This window comes from Stenella coeruleoalba (assembly GCF_951394435.1).
Source record: "Stenella coeruleoalba genome assembly, chromosome: 19".
NCBI lineage: Eukaryota > Metazoa > Chordata > Mammalia > Artiodactyla > Delphinidae > Stenella > Stenella coeruleoalba.
This window is the reverse complement of record NC_137165.1, coordinates 15,748,601-15,761,243: the sequence shown is the minus strand read 5'-3', so window position 1 is coordinate 15,761,243 and position 12,643 is coordinate 15,748,601. Positions and strand designations below refer to the sequence as shown.

At 37.1% G+C, this 12,643-nt stretch overlaps 1 pseudogene across 1 annotated transcript; it reads left to right on the top strand.

The window, feature by feature from the left end:
- The first annotated feature begins 4,045 nt into the window (after positions 1-4,045).
- LOC307177399 (small ribosomal subunit protein eS1-like) lies at positions 4,046-4,815 on the top strand (annotated as a pseudogene). The gene has a single exon. The product of its transcript is annotated as a small ribosomal subunit protein eS1-like (transcript).
- The last annotated feature ends 7,828 nt before the right edge of the window (positions 4,816-12,643 follow it).

The window sequence follows — 12,643 nt, the reverse complement described above, 5'->3', positions numbered from 1 at the left end:
GAAACTCTGTACCCATTAAACAATAACTCCCTGTTCCTTCCTCTCCCCCATGCCCTGGTAACCGTTATTTTATTTTCTATCTCTATGATACCTCATATAAGTGGAATCATACAATATTTGTCCTTTTGTGTCTGGCTTATTTCACTTAGCGTAATGTCTTCAAGGTTCATCCATGCTGTGGTATGTATCAATATCAGAATTTCCTTCCTTTTTAAGGCTGAATAATATTCCATTGTATGCATATGCCACATTTTGTTTTTCCATTCATTCAGCAATGGACATGTGGATTGCTTCCTCAGTGTATATTTTACAATTTTTAAAAGTGGCTTGAATTCCTACAGCAGGACAATGTTAAAGGAACAAGAAGCTTAAAAGAAAAAGTTTGTGCTTTGAAATCAATGAATATCAGCACAAAAGCATAATTAAAAGGTAAAAGTCTTTTTCCAAGAGCAAATGTCACTGAATTCAGACAACCATGTCCAGACTTGACTTGTTCTTTATAGTGAGGATTTGCGTTGCCTTGCGGAATTTTAAAGAAAGACCCCTTTGGGTGGTGGGGGAGTAAATTTACCCCATTTTGAGAGCTAAAACCCTAATAATAACACGTTGTGACAGATAAGTCCTTGCTGTTGAATAGTATTGCACCACTTTCCCATCTATTAAAGAAATAAAAGTGTTTATGGAATTTAGGATTATATTGATAGGGCTTTATATTCTTTTGCTGACTTGGGACGTTTGGTTGAAAATCAAGAATCCCTGAGTCATAACTTCTCTTTCTACATTTTCCACATTATAGTTGCAGGCAAACCAAAAGCACTCACTCCGAGTTTCTGACTTTTCAAACCTTGGCCTGCCTTAGTTTCTTCACACACAGTCATATGAAGTTTTGGAAACTAAGCCTTGCTCTCAGATGCTCTAGTTACTATGAATGTCGCTGTAGTAGTATGTAGTAGTATGGAGAAAGACTTGTGATATAATGTAGGAAAAAAATGCAGACTATCAAATTATATGTACAGTAAGATCATAATCTTATAAAAACATGAATCTTTATTTACTTATTTATTTATTTTGGCCGCGCCGCGCGGCTTGTGGGAATAACTATGGAACGGCAACAGTAGAATGTGTATCTTTTCTTCCTCCTGATTTTTCTCAAATAGTTTTATGTAAAACATATTTTGAGATTTGCCATGTATTTGAAAATAATAATGCCATAATACCAACCCCCCTTGAAAAGAGAATAATTGGGGGACTTCCCTGGTGGTCCAGTGGCTAAGACTGTGCTCTCAATGCAGGGGCTCTGGGGTCGATCCCTGGTCAGGGAACTAGATTCCACATACTACAACTAAGAGTTTGCATGCCGCAACTAAAGATCCCACGTGCTGCAACTAAGACCCAGCGCAGCCAAATAAATAATTAAATTAAAAAAGAAGAGAATAATTGGGTCTACTTATTTCAAGCATTTTTATATTTTAAATGAAGCCTGCATTAAGGAAAAAAACACAACAAGAAAATATAGCATAAGTCTGGAGAAATTATGGGTGCTATTTTTTTTCTTTTCTCTATTCTCCAAATGTTCTGTTATGTAGTTACTACTTTTCATAATAACATTATTTATTTTTTGCGGTACGCGGGCCTCTCACTGTTGTGGCCTCTCCCGTTGCGGAGCACAGGCTCCGGACGCGCAGGCTCAGCGGCCATGGCTCACGGGCCCAGCCGCTCCGCGGCATGTGGGTTCTTCCCAGACCGGGGCACGAACCCGTGTCCCCTGCATTGGCAGGCGGACTCTCAACCACTGCACCACCAGGGAAGCCCCATAATAACATTATTTTTAAAAATTAAAATAATAAAAAATTGAATCTGCACAATCCTTAAAACTCATTTTACACCATATTTTACCTACAGTCAATGTACAAAGTTGTAATGGAGAGACAGGAGGTTCCCATATAAGGTAGGCTAATGTTTTAACTATCACTGTAATCATAATACCTAATCTTTATGGAGCATTTATGATGTGTCAGTAACTGTACCAACTATTTTATCTTTGTTTTCATTTGCAATTCTTTGAGATAGATATTAAGCCCATTCTACAGATGAGGAATTTGAGACCTGAAGAAGTTAAGAGACTTGCTTATAATTTAAAAGCCACCAAGTTTATGGTGGGGCCTGAAGTAGATTCCAGGTCAGCTGGATAGAAAGAATTTCTAACACTGTCAAAGTGTGATGTACATTTCTAAAATTTTAGTAAACCTCTAAAAAACATTCAAGCTGTATCATAACTACCATGAAGGTGGTATCTGGTTACCAACAGAGGCATATGTACTATGCAGCTAATGAAGGTTCAGGGCCACTCAATGCACAGGCCCCTCCAAGCCCTGGAGGGGCCCTAGAAATGGTCTCTTGAAAGAGATAGATATTTTTTCACTGTTTTGTAAAAAAATTTTTTAAGTAACATATTTTTGTAATTTTTCCTTAATGAGGGCCTCCCTGCAAAACCTGGATTCACCCCTGTTAATAGTCATTTTTAACAGTCATTTGGGAATCTGACTCAGAAGTGTTGTAACTTCAATAGGTCCTTTAAAAGGTTCTGGTCATTTTATAACACAGAAAAATGTTATGCTATAACTCAAGGGCAAAGAGCAAAATAAACTATATGTATACATTATGATTGCATATAAAATATGAATTAAAGGATTGTGAGGGAACTTGAAAATGAAAGCAATAAAATCTTTTTATTCATTTGTTCATTCGCAAATATTTATTAGGTACTTTTTATGTACCAGATCTTATGCTTTTTGTTATTTGGGGTTTTAAAAAAATCTGTTTCTCTTATTGATAGAGTTTTAGAACTTGGGTGAATACATTTGCAACACTGTCTTAATTATCAGATGAAAGTCACTTTTCACACACCTGTACTCTTACACTTTGTCTACTTTGACAGCTTAAGAGATACAGAGATAGTTAATTCTCTGGACCTCAGTTTTCTCCTCTCTAAAATATGGAGAATGGGCAAAGTAGCCTCCAAATTTCTTTCTATTCTAACATTCCTTAATCACTATCACTGCTCTTTCTTTCCATATTACTCCTTTATTTCATTATAATAGACTCTACAGCAGCAGAAGTGTAACTGATAAAAATCTAGCTTTTCAACTGTAACAGTTGACTATAACTTTAGAAATTATAATCAGAAACAGAATTATGTAGTTTTATATAAATGGAAATTGGCTCCCTGATGATAGTTCCAGTTTCAAACGAGGCAAATCATTGGTAACATCCACTGTTTTATTTTGGCAGGGAAAGAATTTTATTCATGTATATTTCCTTTAGATCTTAATATTTTTGTCTTGAGACACTATCTTCAAAAAACTTTCAAAGGAATTGAATGGAGGTATGGGTAAATTAGGTTAGTCTTTTAATAACAAATATGATGTCTTTTCTAAATATGAAAGTTTTTTAAATGACATTTTTCCTTTATGAAAAGCATTATGGGAACAAGTTTGAGGGAGAAACTATAGCAGAGTGGTATGAGTATAAATTTTGTAGTCAGACAGAACTGGGATGGAATCTCTATTCTGAAACTGCTTAGCTTTGTGACCCTGTGTGAGCAAATTATTTAACCTCTCTAAGCCTTAGTTTACTTATCTGAAAAATAGAAGTAATATTAGTGCCTAACTCACAAGGTATAGTGAAAGTCAAATTAGATAATGTAAATAAAGTTGTTGGGTATAGTGTTTATAACATTAGTAAGTGGTACTAGGTATTAAATATTAGTGATACTAAATTATTAAATATTAATACATAAAATTTCAGATATAATATTTCATTAAGGAAACTGAGTTTCAGAAAAATCAATTAGCAAGTTAACCAAGAATAGAATATTTTCCCAATTTTTAAAAAAATAAGCAAATAATATGTTTATGTATGACTGATTCACTTTGTTATAAAGCAGAAACTAACACACTATTGTAAAGCAATTATACCCCAATAAAGATGTTTAAAAAAAAAAAAAAAAAAAGCAAATAGCCCTTTTGGCCCTCTGAGCAGCACCATGGCAGTGGGCAAGAATAAGTGCTTATGAAAAGTGGCAAAAAGTTTGCCAAGAAGAAAGCGGTTAATCCATTCTCTATGAAAGATTGGTATGATGTGAAAGTACCAGCTATGTTCAGTATATGAAACATTGGAAAAACACTAGTCAGGAAAACTCAAGGAATCAAAATTGCATCTGATGGCCTCAAGGGTCATGTTTTTAAAGTGAGCCTTGCTCATCTGCAGAATAATGAAGGTGCATTTAGAAAATCCAAGCTAATTACTGAGGATGTTCAGGGCAAAAACTGCCTGACCAACTCCCATGGCATGGATTGTACCTGTGATAAACTGTGCTCCAGAATGGTCAAAAAATGGCAGGCCATGATCGAATCTCATGCTGATGTCAAGACTACCAATGGTTATTTGCTTCATCTAATTCTGTGTTGATTTTACTAAAAAACACAATAGTCAGAAATCCAGAAGATGTTGGGAATCATGACCCGAGAGGTGCAGACAAATAACTTAAAAAAAGTGGTCAATAAATTGATTCCAGACAGCACTGGGAAAGACATAGAAAAGGCTTTGCCAGTCTTTTTATCCTCTCTCTGATGTCTTTGTTAGACAAGTAAAAATCCTAAGAAGCAAAAATTTGAATTGGGTAAACTAATGGAGTTTCATGGTGAAGGTAGTAGTTTTGGAAAAGCTGCTGGGGATGAGTTGAATGCTAGAGTTGAATGAGCTTATGGATATGAGCCACCAATCCAAGAATCTGTTTATAATTCAGATATTTAATGGTGACAATAAAAAGTCTTATTTGTGATGTTTAAAAAAAAATAGAATAGGCAACTGCTGTCAACTAAAATCAATAGTGCATTCAGTAGCAGTCCTCTCTGAGTAGCAGGTTCAAAGTTGACTTTCACTTTCTTCTTTTTTGCTTCTCTATTTTTTCATTGTACATTTAACATTTATACTTTTTGTTTAAAAAAAGTATTTTAAAAAAATGAATGAATTTAACATCTAACTCTCCTGTGAACATTAATCCAAAAAAAAAAAAAGACCAACAGAATCAGTATGCCATTTTGGATTCCTTTCTGAGTCTTCAGTAGACAAAATGAATTTATGTATGAATGAATCAATAAATATTTAGTTGTCAGTGTGTATAATACTCAGTTTGTTGGAGTCCATAGTTAGATGCATCTAGAAGTTAGATAAAATGTCACTCCCTGGGAATAAAACTAGTAAGACTCAACATAAACTGGATGAAATTAACCACTACTAGGGAATCTAGTTAGTGTGATTAGAATGCCTCAGAAGCTATTAAAATAAATAGTGTAACCATGGAAACTACTGTTATAGTTTTTATTCAATTTTATTTCCCTCCTTATTGTCTTTTAGTGTTTTTAAATTAGTATTTCAAAAGTTATATGATTGCTGTTGTGTTAGTTATTATTGCTGTGTAACAATTTACCCCAAATCTTACTGCTTAAAACAACAAACGTTTACTATCTCACAGCCTCTGAGGGTTAGGAATCCAGGTGCTGCATACCTGGGTGCCTCTGGCGAGCATCTGCTTCCAAGCTCACTCATGTGGTTGATGGTGGGACTCAGTTCCTGGTGAGATGTTGGAGTGAAGACCTCAGGTCCTCACTGGTCATTAGCCAGAGACCTGTCTATAGGGCAGCCCACAACATGGCAATTGTCTTTCCTCAGAGTGAGCAATAGAACAAGAGGGAGCTCTCAAGATGAAGCCACAGTCTTTTTGTAACCTAATCTCAGAAGTGAAATCCCATCATTTCTGCTACATTCTATTCGTTAAAAGTGAATACACACCTACACACAAGGGGAGGGGAATCACAGCAGGGTATGAATACTATACTTTCATTAGAGGGATCATTGAAGGTTATCTCAGAGCCTGCCTACTGCAGGTATAAAACCATTTATTAAACTTCTGCTTGCTCATATGTCATCACCTAGCTACATTCTGAATATAATCCCATATTATATATGACTTGTTTATAAGGAGAGTACACTAATCAACACACATAAGTTCATCATCATTTATTAAATTAATAAATATTTTTAAACACTTGAATTTTGTCACTTGCCAGCCTTGTGAGTGTGGCTAGTGTGATTCAGTCTTCCTAACGCTGATAAGTATATGAACCTAAACTTGTGACCAGGCCCAGGATTGTAGTCTTGCCTTGAGAGGGCCCACCTGAACTACCACAAGGCCTCCTTATGCAATAGGAATGGCAATATAAAACACCTACATGGCTAGTCAGGTTAACTTAACTTGGGTTAAGTTACTTGGCTGTAAGCAAACTTGGATGTAAGAAACACTTCTCCTAACACAGCATCAAATTCTACAGTGACAGCTCTATTAAAACATACACCTATTTACCTCAAGAACTGGGTAACTTAATATCTCAGTCTAATATCTACTTTCAGCTTACAGAAAGATAATCTGATACACACTCTCAAAATCCTTAGTTACATCTTTTCACGTAAGTTAATATTTACTCTTTTACTGTATAAGGTAATAGTCACAGGTTCCAGTGTTTGGGATATGGATGTATCTTTTTGAGGACCATCATTCAGCCCACGACAGGGCCATTGTCTGCAAAGAATTTTTAAATAATATTAAAATTGGCTAAATGTCAGTCCACTTTTTATTATCACCCTATGCAGGCAATTTTAAACAGAGTCAATGATAAAATACTCCCCATGGGGGCAGACCATTTCCAACACCTTCCCCCGCTCTCAGTGTGCCCATACTGAATATTCCAATATGAGCTATTCAGCCTGGCTTAACTTTTCACAGTCAGATTCTGCAAAAAACAATTTGGTGTTTCATCGATAGCCAGGCACATCCCCTAATCTTGGTATGACTGACCCCTCATCCTTCAGGAATCAAGTAAATGTCACTTACCCAAGGAAAATTTCCCTAAAGACCCTTTCTAAACCCAAAGTGCCTTACCACCCCTCCCACTTATTTCCTGGATCTGTTTGTTTCTTTCATAGCACTTGCCACACTTTGCAGTTATTTTATTTGTAGGTTAATTTTTCCCCATCTCCTTTGCTTGTTTGTAAGGTGCAAGTCTTGTCTATGTTGTTCTCTGAGTTATCCCCAGAACCTAGCACAGGACCTGGCACATAGTAGATGTTCAAAACACGTGTATTTTCATTGCATTCTCAGCTTGTGTGCTACCAGTAAAGCACATTGGCTCAACATTGAACAAACTTGTCTTTCTTCATCTCATGTCCATTACCCAAAAAGAAATAGCCACTTGTTGTTTAGGACTGGTGACATAGAGAACCATTTATCTCCATAATTCAGAAACACCTTCAATTTCATGGATCTTAGTAGAATTGTTTCTCCTGATCCAAACTCCAACTCGGACATGACCATGAATGTTTTATCCTGAAAATTCACAGAGATATTGTAAGGCCTCATCACAAAATAAAATATAAGTATGGCATTAACATTGTGAAAGGGGACCTATACATTTTGCCAGGCATCACACTAGAAATGAAACAAGTCTAGTCTGTACCTTAAACTTAGCAAGTTCCAAAGATAAATCATCAATTTCCTCTCCTAACCATATGCTCCTCTTAATTTCCTTCAGCATTTCTTTTAGTGGCACAACTATTCACCTGGCTAGTTCTCCATGCTCAGTCTTCAGCTCTCCTTTCTTCTCCCTTTACTCTGTCTTCCTAGGAGATCTCACCCACCTCCAAGTCTAAAATATTATCCCAGGACTTCCCTGGTGGCGCAGTGGTTGAGAATCCACCTGCCAATGCAGGGGATATGGGTTCAATCCCTGGTCCGGGGGGATCCCACATGCTGCAGAGCAACTAAGCCCATGTGCCACAGCTGCTGAGCCTGCACGCCTAGAGCCCATGCTCTGCAACGGGAGAGGCCCCTGCTCACTGCAGCTGGAGAAGGCCGGCACACAGCAACAAAGACCCAACACAGCCAAAAATAAATAATTAGTAAATAAATAAATTTATAAAATAATAAATAAATAAAATATCATCCCTACAGTGTTATTTCTAATATATGTCCTCAGTCCTCTCCTCTGAGCTCCAGACTCTCAATTGCCTACTTGTTCTATCTTAGATACATCGCAGGCATTTCAGATTTATCAAACCCAAAAGCAAAACTGGTTTTTCTTCTAACCTCTTTCTCTCTGATCTTCTCAGTCTGCAATGACACTGCTATTCACCAGTGGCTTAATCCAGAAACCTGGGAGTCTTCTTGGACTCCCCTCTTTCTCTCATCCCCCACAATTATTTCATTCACAAGTCCTATCAGCTATACCCACAAGTATATGCAAATTGTGATGACTTCTTTACATCTCCACTACCTCCTAGTCTAAGCTATTGGTCTCTACTTTCATGGCATTCCTCGCCAAACTCATTTCATGTCACCCTCTCCTCAACCATTGTGTTACAACCATTCACTGTATCTTTCAGTTCTCTGTACAAGTCAAGCCTTAGCACATCTGTTTCTTCTGCTGTAATGCTTCTCCCCGGCTCTTTCCAAAGCATGTTGCTTCTCATTTTAAAACTTAATGTAAGTGTCACTTCAAAGACTCTTTTCCTCCCTGCCCTATGTAGTAAATAGATCTCTCCACTTCTACTGTTTTTTTTAAAGATCGAAGTATAGTTAATTTACAATGTTGTGTTAGTTTCTGGTGTACAGAAAAAGTGATTCTTTTTCATATTCTTTTTCATTATGGTTTATTACAAGATATTGAATATAGTTCCCTGTGCTATACAATAGGGCCTTGTTTATTTTATATACAGTAATTTGTATCTGCTAATCCTGAAGTCCTAATTTATCCCTTCCCCCCCTTCCCTCTCTGGTAACCATAAGTTTGTTTTCTAAGTCTGTGAGTCTGTTTCTGTTTTGTAAGTAAGTTCATTTGTGTCACATTTTAGATTCCACATATAAGTGATGTCATAGGATATTTGTCTTTCTCTGTCTGACTCACTTCACTTAGTATGATAATCTCTAGGTCCATCCATGTTGCTGCAAATGGCATTATTTCATTCTTTTTTATGACTAATATTCCATTGTATATATATGCCACATCTTCTTTATCCATTCATCTGTCAATGGACATTTAGGTTGCTTCTGTGTCTTGGCTATTGTAAATAGTGCTGCTATGAACACTGGGGTGCGTGTGTCTTGTTGAATTAGAGTTTCCTCCAGATATATGCCCAGGAGTAGGATTGCAGCATCATACGGCAACTCTATTTTTAGTTTTTTAAGGAAACTCCATACTGTTTTCCAAAGTGGCTGCACCAATTTACATTCCATTTAGCAGTGTAGGAGGGTTCCCTTTTCTCCACACCCTCCCCAGCATTTATTTGTAGACTTCTTAATGATGGCCATTATAACTGGTGTGAAGTGGTACCTCATTGTAGGTTTGATTTGCATTTCTCTAATAATTAGTGATGTTGAGCATCTTTCCATGTGACTATTGGCCATCTGTATGTCTTCTTTGGAGAAATGTCTGTTTAAGTCTTCTGCCCATTTGTTGATTGGGTTGTTTGTTTGTTTTTGTTTTTTTATTGAGTCACATGAGCTGTTTATATATTTTGGAAGTTAAGCCCTTGTCGGTCACATCATTTGCCAATATTTTCTTCCAGTCCATAGGTTGTCTTTTCATTTTGTTTATGGTTTCCTTTGCTCTGCAAAAGCTTATAAGTTTGATTAGGTCCCATTTGTTTATTTTAACTTTTATTTCTATTGCCTTGGGAGACTGACCTAAGAAAACATTGGTACAGTTAATGTTAGAGAATGGTTTGTCTATGTTCTCTTCTAGGAGTTTTTTGTTTGTTTGTGTTTTTTTGAATAAATTTATTTATTTTTGGCTGCATTAGGTCTTCATTGCTGTGCTCAGGCTTTCTCTAGTTGCAGCGAGTGGGGGCTACTCTTTGTTGAGGTGTGCGGGGTTCTCATTGTGGTGGCTTCTCGTTGTGGAGCTCAGGCTCTAGGCATGCAGGCTTCAGTAGTGTAGCACGTGGACTCGGTAGTTGTGGCTCGTGGGCTCTGGAGTGCAGGCTCAGTAGTCGTGGCACACGGGCTTAGTTGCTCTGAGACATGTGGGATCTTCCCAGACCAGGGCTCGAACCCGTGTCGCCTGCACTGGCAGGCAGATTCTTAACCACTGCGCCACCAGGGAAGCCCTCTTCTAGGAGTTTTATGGTATCCTGTCTTATATGTAAGTCTTTAAGCCATTTTGAATTTATTTCTGTGTGTGGTGTGAGTCTGTGTTCTAATTTCATTGTTTTACATGCAGCTGTCCAGTTTTCCCAACACCACTTGCTGAAGAGACTGTCTTTTCTCCATTGTATATTCTTGTCTCCTTTGTCGAAGATTAGTTGACTGTAGGTGTGTGGGTTTATTTCTGGGCTCTCTATTCTGTTCCATTGATCCATATGTTTGTTTTTGTGCCAATACCACACTGTTCGATTACTGTAGCTTTGTAGTATTGTCTGAAGTCTGGGAGGGTTATGCCTCCAGCTTTGTTCTTTTTTCCTCAGGATTGCTTTGGCAATTGTGGGCCTTTTATGGTTCCATGTAAATTTTAGGATTATTTATTCTAGTGCTGTGAAAAATGTCATGGGTAGTTTGATAGGGATGCATTAAATCTATAGATTGCTTTAGGTAGTATGGCCATTTTAACATATTAATTCTTCCAATCCAAGAGCGTAAAATGTCTTTCCATTTCTTTGAATCATCTTCAATCTTCTTTATCAACGTTTTATAATTCTCAGCATATAAGTTTTTCACCTCTTTGGTCAGGTTTATTCCTAAGGTTTTTGTGTGTGTGTTTTTTTTTTTTTTTTTTTTTTTTTTTTTTTTTTTTTTTTTGCTGTACGCGGGCCTCTCACTGTGGTGGCCTCTCCCGTTGCGGAGCACAGGCTCCAGAAGCGCAGGCTCAGCGGCCATGGCTCACGGGCCCAGCCGCTCAGCGCCGGACCGGGGCACGAACACGTGTACCCTGCATCGGCAGGCGGATTCTTAACCACTGCGCCACCAGGGAAGCCCTGTGTGTTTTTTTAAATGCGATTTTAAAAGAGATTTTTTTTTCTGTTATTTCCTTCTTAGTATAAAGAAATGCAGCCAATTTGTGTATGTTAATCTTGTATCCTCCTACCTTGATGTATTTGCTTATCAGTTCTAGTAGTTTTTGTGTGGAGTCTTCAGGGTTTTCTATATATAGTATCATGTAATTTCTATATATATATGTAATTTCTACATGTAATTTCTATATATATATATATATAGTATCATATAATGACAATTTTACCTCTTCTCTTTCAATTTGGATACCTTTTATTTCTTTTTCTTGTCTGATTGCTGTGGCTAGGACTTCTAATACTATGTTGAGTAGAAAAGATGAGAATGGGCATCCCTGTTCCAGATGTTAGTGGGAAAGCTTCCACCTTTCTGCTGTTGAGTATTATGTTGGCTGCAGGTTTGTCACAACATAGCTTTTATTATGTTGAGATATGTACCCTCTATACCCACTTTGGTAAGAGTTTTTATCATGAATGGATGTTGAATTTTATCAAACGCTTTTTCTGCATCTGTTGAGATGATCATGTGGTTTTTGTCTTTTCTTTTGTTGATGTGGTGTATGACATTGATTGATTTGCATATGTTGAACCATCCTTGTGATCCTGGGATGAATCCAACTTGATCGTGGTGTATGATCATTTTTATGTGTTGTTGGATCCAGTTTGCTAATATTTTTTAAACTTATTTTTTATTGAAGTATAGTTGATTTACGTTATGTTAATTTCTGCTGTACAGCAAAGTGACTCAGTTATACACATATATACATTCTTTTTTATATTCTTTTCCATTGTGATTTATCCCAGGATATTGAATATAGTTCCCTGTGCTATACAGTAGGACCTTGTTGTTTTTCCATTCTATATGTAATAGTTTGCATTTACTAACTCCTAACTTCCAGTCCATCCCTCCCCAAAACCCCCTCTACCTTGGCGGTTTGCTAATATTTTGCTCAAAAGGGAAAAATTCTTATTCCTCCATTTCATGTCCATTACTGAAAAAAAAGTCACTTGTCTGAGACCAGTGATATAGAGAGCTATTTATCTCCACAGTGCTGAAACAGCTGCAGTGTCATGGATCTTAATATAGACAATATTTTTTCCCATGATTAGGGAAATTTAATATTGAACCTTATAGGAATTTCAAAAAGAAATTGAATCATAAAATACAGGAAAGATTAACGGTAGGAAGGGATAGAACCTGGAAAATTTGGCCCTGAGGCAGTAAAATATTTTCTTTAAGCTTCTGAAATAACAATACAGATGTTTCTTTTTTGCATACTTCCAAGTCATCTCACAAAGATAGACAACATCTGCTGCCTATGCTGGCCAGAAGTACAAAAGTTGTTTATTAAGGCATGATTCACCCACCCAGAGGCCTTCATTTCCATGAAGAGGAGAAGCAAACTAATTTCAGATAAGCCGGGCATAGTAATTTGACCTAACAGGAAAATGGGTCCACAGTTAACACTCCCTTGCATCTTACACCACACGACAGTGTCCAAAGCAGTGTCGCTTCTTGGCTACA